Source organism: Palaemon carinicauda, chromosome 43, assembly GCF_036898095.1.
Source record: "Palaemon carinicauda isolate YSFRI2023 chromosome 43, ASM3689809v2, whole genome shotgun sequence".
NCBI classification, from domain to species: Eukaryota; Metazoa; Arthropoda; class Malacostraca; order Decapoda; family Palaemonidae; genus Palaemon; species Palaemon carinicauda.
In genome coordinates, this window is record NC_090767.1 from 20,895,472 (window position 1) to 20,912,346 (window position 16,875).

General features: G+C 36.5%; 2 protein-coding genes across 47 annotated transcripts in view; one reads left to right on the forward strand and one right to left on the reverse strand.

Moving 5' to 3' along the window:
- LOC137633422 (putative leucine-rich repeat-containing protein DDB_G0290503) overlaps positions 1-16,875 on the forward strand; it is a 549,442-nt gene that overhangs the window by 308,426 nt on the left and 224,141 nt on the right. The gene's annotated exons all lie outside the window — the stretch shown is intronic.
- LOC137633435 (splicing regulatory glutamine/lysine-rich protein 1-like) overlaps positions 1-16,875 on the reverse strand; it is a 408,786-nt gene that overhangs the window by 135,114 nt on the left and 256,797 nt on the right. Inside the window, exon 6 of one of the 3 annotated variants that reach the window (XM_068365729.1) lies at positions 2,398-2,602. The exons of the other annotated variants lie outside the window; for them this stretch is intronic. The gene's annotated coding sequence lies outside the window, so the exon portion shown is untranslated. The remainder of the gene's footprint in view (positions 1-2,397; positions 2,603-16,875) is intronic. 3 annotated transcript variants of the gene reach the window in all.

The following is a 16,875-nucleotide window of genomic DNA, read 5'->3' on the forward strand; positions in this document are numbered from 1 at the left end:
TCCCCTCTCTCTCTCTCTCTCTCTCTCTTATGAATACCTTAGATGTGAAGCCTTGTATATATAATAGTTTATATATCGACGCTCTTATACTTATAGGTATATTTTCTTATATTTTCTTAAAAATAAGGTTTTTAACTAAATGCCAGAGTATTAGAATCATATGTCATATACGAGATTTTTATAAAGGATGGACGGATAATTTAGAGAGAGAGAGAGAGAGAGAGAGAGAGAGAGAGAGAGAGAGAGAGAGAGAGAGAGAGAGAGAGAGAGAGAGAGAGAGAGTGTGTCACACGATCGTACATAGTTCATTTTGTGCTTGTGTCTTCGCTCTTCCCTCGCACTAAAAAGAACCTGAAAAAAACATGTCTGTTTTTTTCTCAATGGTAACGGTGTTGATTTTGAACATGAACATTCTTGTTGCCTTGAGCTTTTGTATATAAAGGAGAGTGTTCTATAATAAACTCACTCAGTTTCTTTCATCCTGTCTTTGAGTCACGACCTTCTCTCGGCCCGTCACACCATATAAATACATAAGCAAAACTATATGTATGTATAAAACACATCTATATATAAATATATACAACAACATATACATACGTATACACAGACAGCCATTCATATACACACATGCATAATATATACATAGACATATTCATCCGTGTACACATACTGGTATACATATACAGACACATGCATAGACTTACATAAACATGTTTTTACACATGATTAACATGTGTATATATTTAAGCACATATAACCTTATACAATAAACACGCAATTACGTATATATCAATACTTATATCTAGCATAACACTATATAGTACCAATATACTTATGCATACTATAGAAAATAATTGTACCCTTTAATGAATGGTAGCTTAGGTCTAAATATTAATTTCACAGGGACATTAATAATTCACAATACACTCGGTTCTACATTAAGTGGTTAAAGTATTTTTTTTTTCAAATAGCTTACAAATCTCTTTACATATGAAGGCGTCGAGTTTATACATTCCATGACCAATATTCAAGTTGTTTTCAAAGGTTTCTTTTATGAAACTAGATTCTATGATGTTTCTTTCCACAAAGTTATTTGAATGAAACAATTTCTTTGCACCTGACCAATTAATAGTGTGATTTTTATCTCTAACGTGAGCAAAGAGTGCATTATTATCTTGGGCATACCTGACCTTTTTCTTATGTTGTTCAATTCTCTTTTCTAGGGATTTACCAGTTTGACCAATATAGAATTTTTCACAAGCATTGTATGGAATACGATATACACATCCCTTGGTAATGTCAGGAGAATTCTTTATTAAGGCTGTTTTTATTGTATTGTTACTCTTAAATGCTACATTTACATTGAAGTTTTTTAACAGTTGGGGAATTTCTTTAAAAGAATTACAATAAGGCAGTACAAGTAAATTTTGTGTGTTGTAGTTTTTTTTGTTATCATTACCGAAAAAAAGTCTTTTTTGCTGTTCTTAGGGCATCATCTAACACAATTTCAGGGCACTTCAGTTTTTTTACCTATTGCTCTAATCTCATTTATTTCATCATCAATATATTCAGGGCTGCAGACTCGAAATGCTCTTAAAAACATAGAAGTAAATACAGATTTCTTAACTTTGTTGCCTTGGTTTGAGTAATAATGGACATATGCCGAGATATTCGTTGGCTTTCTGTATACACTAAACTTGAGACTATTATTACATCTATGTATGCGACAGTCCAAAAAAGGTAGGGTACAATTATTCTCCAGCTCCATAGTGAAATTTATTGATGGTACCAAACTATTCAATGTAAGAAAAAAGTTATCTAAATTTTCATTTCCTGGCCACACACATATTATGTCGTCAATATAGCGAAACCATTTTACAATATTAGGTATGATGTTATTTAAGATTCTGCTTTCAAAAAATTCCATATATAGATTGCTCAATACTGGAGATAAAGGGTTTCCCATAGCCATACCAAATGTTTGTGCATAGAATCTCCCATTGAATTAAAATTTACAATCTTTTATACATAGTTGAATTAATTCTATTAAAGTGTTTTTGGAGAATGGTAGATTCAATTGCTTATTATCTAAGGTTTCAGATAAAAATTCCAGCATGTCCTCAATAGGTACTTTAGTGAATAGTGAGACTACATCAAAACTGACAAGCCTACAGGTACTGTTAATCTGTACTTCATTCAGTTTGTTAATCAAGTCTACATTATTTTCTATATTTGAATATGAAATGGTGCCAACTAAAGGGTTGAGGATATTCACAAGGTATGTGTGTGTGTCGTAGATGTAATTTTAAACATGAGCCAATCAAGATATCAAGCGAATAATTTCTGCCTATTCCATTCTCAAGAAGTCGATTTTGGTTCAATTATCATTTGTCTTACCTTTTAAAAACACTTATCCAAACGAGAGTTCAAACAATATTAGGCCTCCTGGATGCTTCCACTAAATGCGTCCACTCTTCATCACTACATAAATTACACTGGCGTCTGGAGACTCTGGACCTCCTTCCAGAGTTCCAGAACTTCCAGGGCCCAAGGTCACGGTGGGCCGTGGGAGGCGCCTCAGGGCTTTCAAGAGTCGCGAAGTCTGTGAGATTTAGGGACAGCGTAAATTTTCAAATTTATTTTAAGTAATGAATAGTGATTAAAATTGCTATTAAATTCTAAAATCTGTGTATTATAATAAGGTCTCTATCAGGATAGATATTCTGAATAGATAAACTCTTTTTTCTATATATTCGTTTTATTTGAAATTTCGAGATCTGTGAGATTTAGTCATTTCTTCCGACCATTCGGCCTCTTGCCATTTATTTCAATTCATTTTCAGGATTTTTTTTTTTATAGTCCCTATCCTATATAGCCTCCCAAAAATCATTAATAGAAACCAGAACAAACGTAAAGTATATTATTGTATATAAAAGGATATACTAGATCTAGTAATTGTTTAATATTTTGCTTATTTCTTATATCTGTGTCTTTCGTTATAGTGTGTGTGTGTGTGTGTGTGTGTGTGTGTGTAGGCCTATAGACTGACATTTTTTCTTAGTGTGGTTTTATCCAATTAATCTGACCATAAATTTCTTATCTCAATACTTTGAAATACTGTAAATATATCAGTAAATGAATAATAATAATAATAATAATAATAATAATAATAATAATAATAGGAACCGGGACTTGGGCAAGCAGACGTTGCTGCCAGACGTACGATGTTTTGGAAGACGTCAAACTAGCATAATTTTAAACTCTAGTTATATATATATATATATATATATATATATATTACGTAAACTGCATAACTATGACCAAAACTTAGAAGTTATCTGATTTAGCGAGTTATTCGCCAACATAAAAACTCACCAAATTTTCCTCCGACATTGAAGTAACTCTACCGATTTGCCTATTATTTTTATATGTTTATATTTCTCTTTTATTAATGATTTAACATTTTCGGAATAGATCCTAGGACGATTGAGAACATATTTCTAATATTTAGGAATAGAAAGAAGAAGAAGAAGACGAATTCTAAAGAGATTTGCAAGGAAGATGAACTATACTCTCCGGGAATAAACGGAAATAATATATGACGAGAATGCTCTCTCTCTCTCTCTCCTCTCTCTCTCTCTCTCTCTCTCTCTCTCTCTATTACACGGGCCATTAGAATATGATAGAATTTTCCATAATTGGAGTGAAAACGAACGAAGAAATAAGAAATGAAAACCTTGGAACAGACCAGAAAATTCGTTTTCTGTGTAAAATTTCTCCCGTTTTCCTCCGGAGACATTTTGAAGATCCCTGAGAGAGAGAGAGAGAGAGAGAGAGAGAGAGAGAGAGAGATTTGAGATTCCTCATTCTTCCGATTATTTCCATAATTGTTAACACGAATACAAAGGAAATTCATACGGAAGGCGAACATTACATTCTGGGAATGAACGAAGATGAAACAAGAACGCTTCCAGAACGGTCTTCAGAGGGTTAGATTTGCCTCAGAAGCGTCTTAGCTGATAAATGTTACGATTCGCCCAGAAAGAAAACTATGAATAAATCTTTCCTTTTGTTATTGTTTTTTTTAATTCCCCTCTCTCTCTCTCTCTCTCTCTCTCTCTCTCTCTCTCGGCCATAAGACCAAATTGTCCTATTTTTCTCCGGAGACACTGAAGATTTCTTTCGAACAGAGACATATTTGGAATTCTCTCTCTCTCTCTCTCTCTCTCTCTCTCTCTCTCTCTTACACCGGCCATTAGAATATGATAGAATTTTCCATAATTGGAGTGAAAACGAACGAAGAAATAAGAAATGAAAACCTTGGAACAGACCAGAAAATTCGTTTTCTGTGTAAAATTTCTCCCGTTTTCCTCCGGAGACATTTTGAAGATCCCTGAGAGAGAGAGAGAGAGAGAGAGAGAGAGAGAGAGAGAGATTTGAGATTCCTCATTCTTCCGATTATTTCCATAATTGTTAACACGAATACAAAGGAAATTCATACGGAAGGCGAACATTACATTCTGGGAATGAACGAAGATGAAACAAGAACGCTTCCAGAACGGTCTTCAGAGGGTTAGATTTGCCTCAGAAGCGTCTTAGCTGATAAATGTTACGATTCGCCCAGAAAGAAAACTATGAATAAATCTTTCCTTTTGTTATTGTTTTTTTTAATTCCCCTCTCTCTCTCTCTCTCTCTCTCTCTCTCTCTCTCCTTCTTACCTGAAGACATTTGGACTTAAGTTGAAGCCAAAAGAAGAATTTGTTGGATTCTAATGGCGTCTCTCTCTCTCTCTCTCTCTCTCTCTCTCTCTCTCTTTCCTTCATACCTGAAGACATTTGGACTCCAGTTGCAGGCAAAAGAAGAATTTGTCGTATTCTCTCTCTCTCTCTCTCTCTCTCTCTCTCTCTCAACTCGCTTTTTTCAAAAATAATGCTAAATTCAGGAAAGGTTTCGGTAATCATAGATATGGCTTCTCAAGTTTTCAAAGCATTCGGAGTGAATTTCGAAATGGAGGCAATGGAGAAAGCTGTAAGAAATCTCCTTAACGGAGGATGGCAATGGGTACATCGGTTTATCGAACCTGGTTAGGTGAGACTGTGAGAAAGGAAGAGCTTTTGCAGAATCTTCTCAAGGAAATCGAAGGAGAAACTACCCAGGAAGAAGGTGAATTTCTTCCAGCTGAAGGAATATTCCAAGAAGAGCTGGAAGATGGTGAATTTCTTCCAGCTGAAGGAATGTTCCAGGAAGAGCTGGAAGATGGTGAATTTCTTCCAGCTGAAGGAGTGTTCCAAGAAGAGCTGGAAGATGAAATCGATCTTCTTGCTGAAGGAGTGTTCCAAGATGCACTGGAAGATGAAATCGATCTTCTTGCTGGAGTACTCCAGGATGAAGTGGAAGAGGAAATCGATCTTCCAGCTGAAGGAGTGTTCCAAGAAGAGCTGGAAGATGGTGAATTTCTTCCAGCTGAAGAAACTTTCCAGGATGAACTGGAGGATGAAATCGATCTTCCTGCTGAAGAAGAGGTCCAGGATGAACTGGAAGATGAAATCGATCTTCCAGTGGAAGAACAAGAAAAAGAGCCGGGTCTTCCTCAAAGAGGAGAAGAGGAGGATGCAAAAGAAGAGAAGGAGGAGAAGGAGGAAGAAGAAAAAGTTCCTACTCTTGAAGAACATCGGTCTGAAGACGATTCAAAGACAGAGAGAAGTGATAAAAAGCTATCAAATAAAAAGAGGAGAAAAAGAAAGCTCTCAAAGGAAGAGACCAGTAATGCTGAAGTGTCTAAGGAAGACACCAGTAATGGTGAGGTCACTAAGGAAGAGATGAATAACAGAGAGGTATCAAAGAAAGAAAAGAATAATAAAAAGCTCTCGAAGAGAGAGAGGAGGAAAAGAGAGCTCTCAAAGACAGAAAGAAGAAATAGAAATCTCTCAAAGGAGCGGAGCAGTAATGAAGAGCTCTCAGAGGAAGAGGAGAGATTTGGTTCTGAGGACATCCTGGAGGTCAAAGAGCATCTAATACTAGAAGGATAGCACCTCAAAATAGAGGTCAAAGAACATCTAATGCTAGAAGGATGGCACCTCAAAATAGAGGTCAAGGAACATCTAATGCTAGAAGGATGACACCTCAAAATAGAGGTCAGAGAGCATCTATTGCTAGAAGGATGACACCTCAAAATAGAGGTCAGAGAGCATCTATTGCTAGAAGGATGACACCTCAAAATAGAGGTCAGAGAGCATCTATTGCTAGAAGGATGGCACCTCAAAATAGAGGTCAGAGAGCATCTATTGCTAGAAGGATGGCACCTCAAAATAGAGGTCAGAGAGCATCTATTGCTAGAAGGATGGCACCTCAAAATAGAGGTCAGAGAGCATCTAATACTAGAAGGATGGCACCTCAAAATAGAGGTCAGAGAGCATCTATTGCTAGAAGGATGGCACCTCAAAATAGAGGTCAGAGAGCATCTATTGCTAGAAGGATGACACCTCAAAATAGAGGTCAGAGAGCATCTATTGCTAGAAGGATGACACCTCAAAATAGAGGTCAGAGAGCATCTAATGCTAGAAGGATGACACCTCAAAATAGAGGTCAGAGAACATCTAATGCTAGAAGGATGACACCTCAAAATAGAGGTCAGAGAGCATCTATTGCTAGAAGGATGACACCTCAAAATAGAGGTCAGAGAGCATCTATTGCTAGAAGGATGACACCTCAAAATAGAGGTCAGAGAGCATCTATTGCTAGAAGGATGACACCTCAAAATAGAGGTCAGAGAGCATTTAATGCTAGAAGGATGACACCTCAAAATAGAGGTCAGAGAGCATCTATTGCTAGAAGGATGACACCTCAAAATAGAGGTCAGAGAGCATCTATTGCTAGAAGGATGACACCTCAAAATAGAGGTCAGAGAGCATCTATTGCTAGAAGGATGACACCTCAAAATAGAGGTCAGAGAGCATCTAATGCTAGAAGGATGACACCTCAAAATAGAGGTCAGAGAGCATCTATTGCTAGAAGGATGACACCTCAAAATAGAGGTCAGAGAGCATCTATTGCTAGAAGGATGACACCTCAAAATAGAGGTCAGAGAGCATCTAATGCTAGAAGGATGACACCTCAAAATAGAGGTCAGAGAGCATCTAATGCTAGAAGGATGACACCTCAAAATAGAGGTCAGAGAACATCTAATGCTAGAAGGATGACACCTCAAAATAGAGGTCAGAGAGCATCTATTGCTAGAAGGATGACACCTCAAAATAGAGGTCAGAGAGCATCTATTGCTAGAAGGATGACACCTCAAAATAGAGGTCAGAGAGCATCTATTGCTAGAAGGATGACACCTCAAAATAGAGGTCAAAGAGCATCTAATACTAGAAGGATGACACCTCAAAATAGAGGTCAAAGAGCATCTAATACTAGAAGGATGACACCTCAAAATAGAGGTCAGAGAACATCTAATGCTAGAAGGATGACACCTCAAAATAGAGGTGAAAGAACCTCTAATGCATTATTGCCTGAGGGTCAGGGTAGGAAAGAGGAGGAGAGGGAAAGGGTAGGATACTGTGTAGGATAGGGGAGGGACTTGGTAGGATACGGGAAGGACAAGTGTGTAGCAACCTGCTATCGTAAATGTGAGTGTGCGTGCGTGTGTTTGTTCAAGGCGAATACAGTAACTTCAATATTCTTAATGTTTCAGATTTTCTAGACTTTAATAGGTCTATAATTTTGAATGTATTTGAAAATTTGCATTTTATGATAAATATGAACATTATATAAATGGTATATTTAATAAAAATAACAATAAATCACACATTATGAACAAAATAGACATATTCATATTTAAAAAACCGTATGATTCGAGTAAGCAATGAGCATCGTTGCCAAATCTCCTCCTGACACTTTTATTTCCCTTAAGAACACTGATACCACATTAGCCTTTCCATTTACATTTGGCAACAAGTGAGACTAACAAGAAACTACGCTTTAGCATTATAGGGAATCTCTCTCTCTCTCTCTCTCTCTCTCTCTCTCTCTCTCTCTCTCTCTTTATTATTATTATTATTATCATTATTATCATTACCTAACCTACAACCATAGTTGGAAAAGCAAGATGCTATAAGCCCAAGGGCTTTAATGGGGGAAAAAAGCCCAGTGAGGAAAGAAAATAAGGAAATAAATCAATTATCTAGTTAAAGAGATCGTTCCCCAACTTGGTAACAGCTGGAATAAAACTCCTAGAATAATATGCGATAGTTTATGGATGAGAGAGAGAGAGAGAGAGAGAGAGAGAGAGAGAGAGAGAAAACCACCTTGTATGCATATCATTTTGTGAAGATCACACGAAGTTTCAACTACTGGTCTACAGTAAACCAGTAGTTAAAACTTCGTTTTTAAGTTTAAACCTTTTATCATTCTATTTTCGAACTTCAAATGCAGAACAAACGAACAATAATAACGAGGAATATTTAAATAAATGTAAAAAAAAACTTTGCAAATCATTTAATAGGTGTAGATTAGTGTTGCAGGTTGTATGAGAACATAGGCCTAGTTAGTGGTGTTTGAGTGAACAATAACTTATTTTGTTCCTCCAGTTTCACTGTTCCATTTAATATGACGCAAAAGTCAAATTGAAATATATGATTGATTATAGTAAGTGGAATTCGAAAACAAATAAGTATTTACACAAGATTTTAGTGTGTATTAAGGTACCCGGTTACCTGGAGCAAGCTGTTCTCACCCTTACCATGTCAGGCAGTAAGGGTGATTCAAGTTGCTTTTTTGCAATGATATACGTCCTTTTAACGGAAGAATTTTCGTATTGTCTTAATCGCATGTACAGTATATATGGAGAGAGAGAGAGAGAGAGAGAGAGAGAGAGAGAGAGAGAGATTTAACATCACAGAAGCACATGGCGAAAAAATAACATGGGAGTTCTAGTCTCCAACTCTAATCGTTCGTTTTAACTTTTAGATTTAAATCTGTAAATCAAAACTTTATTTTAGTAACTTATGCTTTAATTCTAATTTATGTCTTAGTTACTTGATTCGAATATGGCTATTCTATTCTTGAAATCACATATCTTTTAATATAATAACTACTTATGCAGATCACGAGAAATTGAATGGATTTGAGACGTAAAACTAGGCCTACGCCATTGTATTTTATGTCATTTCCTCTATTTGAATAATATAGGCATAATTACACGAGAAGATAATTATTTTTATTGCTGATTGTCTGGGAGTAACTTAATTGTTATTGTAAATGTGTGTGTGCGTGTGTTTGTGCAAGGCTAACACCTTAAACACAGTCGATTCCTAATGTTACATCTTTTGATCTTTTCTAGACTTTAATAGATCTATAATTTAGGAACATATATTTGGAAATTTACATTTTATAAAAACGGGGAAATAATATAGATATTATAACAAAGTAAGCAATAAATGACTCATTATAAACAAAATAGAAATATTGACGTTTCATAAATCGAAGAATTCGAGTGACAGATGAGCAGCGTTGCCACATTTCCTCCTAACTATATTATTTCCCTTACTAATATCGATACTGGATTTGACATTTACATTTGGCAACAGGGGTATAAGGACTGTGGATATGAGAGAGAGAGAGAGAGAGAGAGAGAGAGAGAGAGAGAGAGAGAGAGAATCAAATACGAACAACTGTCACAAGATTTCTCGTTTAAGAAATATTCGATTTGTCTTGATGTCGACTTCGTTTGCAAAGTATCTAATGGACGTTATATGAATAAAATGCTATAAATCAAAACTTTAAATAAGGAATTTAGACTTTTACTGTAGGCCTATGAGTGCTTATAATAAGCCTGAAAAGCTCAAATTGATAACTACTTATGCGAAGTCGAAGTTATGTAATAAGACATTCGAACACGAAAAAGATTTATTTAGCGAATATTGTAAATTAAGAATTTCATTTGTAAAACTAGACCTACGCCATTGTTTTTATGTAAATTTTCTCTAATATTTGAACAAAATGTACAGAAATTTGTAAGATTTCTCTTGACCCGAGAAAATAATTATGTATCTGACAGTTAGTAAACTGTAGTTGGTCGCAGCCAAGGCCAGATGAGACATGTAGGTGTAGCAACCTCATCCCTCGTTCTGTGTCTAAGATTATTATACATTTGGCAACAAGTTTCGATGAGGACGAGCTGTGATTGGCTGAATTGAAATGGAGGTCTGTGATTGGTTGATTCGAAATGGGTGGAAGGTATAAATAGGAGGAGCCAACCAGTTGGCACTCAGTAGAGGGGGAGGGGAGGGTGGGGTAACAAGGGGAAGGGAAAGGGGAGGAGGGGCTAGGGTGGGGAAGGGCTGGGGATTAGGGTAGGGTGGGAATAGGTTGGGGGTTAGGGTAGGGTGGGAATGGGTGGGGGGGGGTAGGGTAGGGTGGGAATGGGTGGGGGTAGGGTAGGTGGGAATGGGTTAGGGGTTAGGGTAGGGTGGGAATGGGTTGAGGGGTAGGGTGGGAATGGGTGGAGGGTAGGGTAGGTGGGAATGGGTTGGGGGGTTAGGGTAGGGTGGGGGGGTTAGGGTAGGGTGGGAATGGGTTGGTGGGGGGGTAGGGTAGGGTGGGAATGGGTTGGGGTCAGGCTAGGGTGGGACTGGGGGAGGGTTGGGGTTAGGCCAGGGGAATGGGTTGGGGTTAGGCTAGGGTGGGAATGGGTTGAGCTGTGGGAGGGATGAGGGTTTGGGGCTATGATTGGGTAGGGTTAAAGTAGGTGGGGCTAATGTACAACTGGGTAGTGTGTGGTTATGGGCAGGGTGGGTATGTGATGGGGCTCTGAGGTTAGGGATATGATCAATGGCACAGGGAAGACCAGGCAATGGCTGCTGATGTGTCAGCAGGTAAACCAACAGTAGCAACAACATAAAGAACAACAACATAGAGAACAACAACACAACAGTAGTAACATCAATAAAACAAATACCAAAAACAACACCATGAACAACAAACACAATAAAAACAACACGGCATCAACACCAAGGACAACAACAGTAGCAACAACATCTTAAACAACAGTCAGCAAATACATCAAGAACAACAACACAGAACAACAACAGTAACAACAAGATAGAGAACAACAAAACAGAACATCAACAGTAGCAGCAACATAAAGAACAACAACAGTAACAACAACATAAAGAACAACACAGAACAACAACAGTAGCAACAACATAAAGAACAACACAGAACAACAACAGTAGCAGCAACATAAAGAACAACACCACAGAACAACAACAGTAGCAACAACATAAAGAACAACAACACAGAACAAGAGCAGTAGCAGCAATATAAAGAACAACAACACAGAACAGCAACAGTAGCAACAACATAAATAACAACACCACAGAACAACAACAGTAGCAGCAACATAAAGAACAACACCACAGAACAACAACAGTAGCAACAACATAAATAACAACACCACAGAACAACAACAGTAGCAACAACATAAAGAACTACAACACATAACAATTGTAGCAACAACATCAAGAACAACAACAGTAGCAACAACATCTTAAACAACAATCAGCAAATGCATCAAGAACAACAACACAGAACAACAACAGTACTATGAACATGGTGAATAACAAACACCAAAACAACAACACTTCAGGTTCTAGGGTAAGGCATCGTAGCCTTTGCAACGAGAGAGAGAGAGAGAGAGAGAGAGAGAGAGAGAGAGAGAATAACAGTTCGAGTTTAATCCTGCGCAATAGCCCATCTCATTACAGTAGCTATCTTATCTTCATTATGACGTAAGATAGCTTTCCCCATCGGCCTCTGCTCTAAAATCGAAAGTATTAATAATGGAATAAGTTTAATCTACAAAATAGAATAAAAAGGGAAACAGAGCCATATTTTATCAGTAATTCTACTGAACTCAGTTTTATTAGGCCTATATCAAACTTTCTCCAACAATCTTCAACAAACTTTGGCCTAATATTATTTATTCCTCCAGCAAATTTCTCCAACATTCAATCAGTTCTCTTATACAATCTATCTCCAACAGTCAATCTCCAACAATCTTTCTCCAGTCTCGCCCAGTCTTCCTCCAACGCCTATTCTTCAATCTCTCTCTCTCTCTCTCTCTCTCTCTCTCTCTCTCTCTCTCTCAATTAACAACAAAACTAAATCAGTTCTAGTTCTCTTTGAGGACGAGAGAGAGAGAGAGAGAGAGAGAGAGAGAGAGAGAGAGAGAGAGAGCTTTTCTCTTATACGAAGTGTGCATTTCCTTCCATGCCAGAAGGGCGTATGTGACAGATGAAGGATTTCCTTCTCTATTCCCTTGTCTTTAAGGTCGATGATAACTCATAAGTAGCTTCGATTTACCGCATATCGAAAGGTCTATTTTTAGAAACTATTTGAAGATTATCATTTTGTAATAGATGTGAAAATGTTATCGATAACATTATGAAAATTATCAATAAATGACACATTTTGAACAAAATAGAAATACTTATTTCTCAGACAACGAATAATTCGAGTGACAGATGAGCAGCGTTGCCAAATTTCCTCCTGACACCATCATTTCCCTTACTAATATTGAGACTGGATTAGACATATACATTTGGCAACAAGGGAGGCTGATAAAAATTTACGCTTTAGCATTACAGAGATTAATGGAATATAACTCTCTCTCTCTCTCTCTCTCTCTCTCTCTCTCTCTCTCGTATCAACATGATATATATATATATATATATATATATATAATTTGTGTGTGTAAGTATATATATATATATATATATATATGTGTGTGTGTGTGTGTGTATGTGTGTGTATATATATATGCATTTGTATAAAGAATAAAATAATCAACACCATTTATTCTGAATGTTTTTTGTGTCAATTTCTCTTCGCCCGAAGCTCATGCACCTAAAGCACATGAATGGAATCTACTGGAGATAACAAAAAAAAAAAAAATGAGAAAAAAAAATCTCGACAATCAGGAGCACACTGATATAAAATGAAGTTTGACCTTACTGTTATCACAAAACCTTAAATGACAGTCTGTGACTTTTAACGTGTCATATAATTCACTAATACAATATTTTTGGTCTTAAATACAAAATTAAACTACTTTTCCTACTGCTGCGAAGCCAGCAATAAATGTATGATACATATTTGCGATGTCACATGAATTATTTATCCTTCTGATGAGGGGGTAACTTGAAAACAGAGGGGGTAACTTGAAACCGGTTTCAGACTACCGCCCCCCCCCCCCCCGGTAATCTGAAACCGGTTTCAAGTTACCAGGGGGTAATTTGAAACTGGGGGTAACTTGAAACCTTTACATGCACACACACATACACGCACACATATATATATATATATATATGTATATATATATATGTGTGTGTATATATATATACAGTATATATATATATATATATATATATATATATATATATATATATATATATATATATAAATGAAAATTAAGAGAGACGGCAAATACTGGTTGTTAATGAAAATACTTATTTAAAAGACATCATTTTCCTCTCAAGAAATAAAAGGTTAAGCATAAGATGTAAAACACCACACTCTCCAAAAACAAAATTAATTAATGAGCTGGTCCTACCAGTATTAACTTACGCTTTCGAAACTTTGAGCCTTACTAAAGCCTTAGAACAAAACCTAGTTCCAACTCTAAGAGCTATGAAGAAAACAATGATATGAATGACACTATGAGACAAAGAGAAGAGCAACATGGAACCGAAAGCAAAGTAAAGCAGAGGATATTTTAACAACATGTGAAAGAGAAATTTACTTGGGGAGGACATATGAGAAGGGCAGATAATGGATAGACATTAAAAATAACAGAAAAAGTTCCTAAAGACTGCAAAGGAAGGTTGGGAAGGATGAAAAGACAATGGAGTGACGAACTAAGAAATTTTAGCATAGAAAGATCATAAAAAAAGTAGCAAGTGAAAGGACACGACGGTGGGTTTTCTTCTGCAGTGGATGATACACATTGATTTACAATGGGTCCGTGTGTGTGTGTGTGTGTGCGTGGATGAGTGCGTGCGTGTTTGTGTGTATGTGTGTGTGTACTGAGATGCCACTAAGTGCAAGATAAACTGAAGGTCTCAATTGACGTCAGGGGAATCACATGATCTGCTCTTCGTCAGTCAAGGACGTTAATCTTATCATGATATTGTCTCGTCCCAAAGCAAGATGTCTGACTCTCATCATCTCTTATGTATATCTTTCTGTCTTTATCAATTTTAAGTCTACTTTTGATTAAATCTTTAACGAGAGAGAGAGAGAGAGAGAGAGAGAGAGAGAGAGAGAGAGAGAGAGAGAGAGAGAGAGAGCTATTAGTAAAAGACTGAAACAATTCACGTGTGTTTGTACTTATTTGATCGTGTTTGTGGATGTGTGCGTGCCAATGCCTTGACTGCTTTTATACAAACAGACATGCACACGCACACCTTCACTGCCTTTCGGTTCTATTATCGGTATCTGGGTTCAAAACACTCAATCACGGTCCCTTTTACTTTTGATCACGAAATTCATAACAGTACATTTTCACCTCTCTTCTTTAGTACCTTATACAGTAGAGCACATAGTCTGGACGTGGCTGGGTATAAGCTACCATCCTCTAATATAGTCTTCTTTTTTAGGGAACAGGATCTTTATCTCCAGCCCCTAACAAACTTTCTCCTCCCTTCATAATTGATATTAAGACCTGGGATTATTACCTTTATAGACCTGATATAGACGTCAAATAGAATGAAGATTTTTTCTAAGTATATTTTTATGTGATTTCTTTTTCATAATGGCCACTTAAATAGGAACATAACCTTTGAATGCTCCTTATCCATGCCATAAGGAAAAGATAGAAAAAGATATTGTATTCTTTCCCTCAAGCATTCCATTATCAATAAGGGCATTTTCTAGTAAACCTATACTTTCAGAAGGAAGATCGAACAGCTTCCCTTGTAGGTGACTCCTCTAACGCCATTTGATCCCTCTAACTATAACGTTACTTGGGAGACGATTGTCTGGCAGGTACACCGTCACAGCAGGGAGACACCTTTCATTTGGAAGTTTGCAATGATGGTATGCCATCGAAGGATTGATTATTCCTTAAAGAACTGAGACACTTGATTGATTGCCTTATATCTCTTTCAAGGACAATAAATTTGGAGTAGGATAGATTCGAGTGATTGTGTTTGTTATTACAACATTTTATGTTATTTTGTGCTTTTAATATAAGGGATTGAAAAGATAATTGCTTAATTATGCAATGAAATCCAAGTATGATTTAGCAATTGTATATTTGGTTATTATTAGATTATTCGAAATGTCAATAATAAAAAGTTCCATTCATATTCATCCCTAATATAACAAGAACAAACACTCGGTAGAGCGCATACCTTCGCCACAGCCACTTTTGTCACCAAGAAAATTGTCTAAAAATTTTGTTTTTCATGAACTCTCTGGAAGTTAATAACCCAATTGACCTCTGACCTCTAATCGCTAACATCTTTGCAAAAGTTTCATGCAAATCAGATAAGAATTGGCAGCGATATAGCAAAGAGACATGTTTCGCCTTTTCATCACCTGGCCTCTGATATGTAACTTTTTCACTCGCAAAATCTAATCATGTTGTTCTTTGTTCATGGCCAATCATTCCAATAATTTCATTAGATTATGTGGAATAGTTTTTGAGCTTCGTGATTAATTTTCCACCTTTTCATGACCCTGGCCTTGACTTCTGACCCATTCACTCGCCAAATCTTATGAATCCCACCATAATTCCTGAGATTTGGGCAACATTTTTTTGACTCATATGAACCACAAACGAACAGGCAGACATACAAACATACCCCTATCAAAACCTATCGTTCGCTTAAACGTAGTTGGCGAAGATAAAAAGGATTGTAATAGTACAACCTCAATCTTCACCAGGGAGTTGCCCAGTATTATGTTTCTTGTAATGTTCTTACCTAATTTTAATTTGCATTCCTTTTTTTTCGTTTCTGACCTTGTTTGTACTTGGTATTTGATTTAAGATAACGATGGTGGAGATGGATTGGTTTAAATTTCAAGAAAAATTATCCTGACTTCGACAGGTATAATTGCAGGAGAATTGCCCTCAACTTATATCTATCTTCGTGGCTAAGTGCTCTCTTACCAGTTTCCTGGACCAAAGTTTGATTCTCCGGCTGACCAGAAGCTATTGTCCTTAGGTTGATTCCCCCTTGGGTCTCTGATCCTTAGTATAAAAGAGAATCCAGATATTAGGGTATCAAAATGTATGGATTATTTGGAAATGAAAACCACGTCTAAATGTGTAAAATTCATCATTAATCAAATGCCAAATACAAACATACCAACTAACTACATTGGTTGTGATGGCTTAATATAAATTTTAAGTAAAGAAAAAAAAAACTGCATTCGACAAGAATAGGTGCAGGAGAAACTTCATTAACTTTTATCTCTCTTCGTGACTTATGTAGATTCACAAGACACAAGATCCTAAATAATGGATAAATCTGCAGCAAGTCCTTGCATTATCCTTGAACCCTGGGATATCCCAATGTGGTAAAACCATCGGACCACTTAATCCTGTGACGTCATGGGGTCTTGAAGGATAATTGCTTCCCCTTCAGACAAGCGTGTCAGTCTCTTCTCCTTCTTCTTCTTCTTCTTCTTCTTCTTCTAAGAGTGTTTTAGGCCAGATATATATATATATATATATATATATATATATATATATATATATATATATATATATATATATGTATATATATATGTATATATATATATATATGTATATATATGTATATATATATGTATATATATGTATATATATATATATATATATATATATA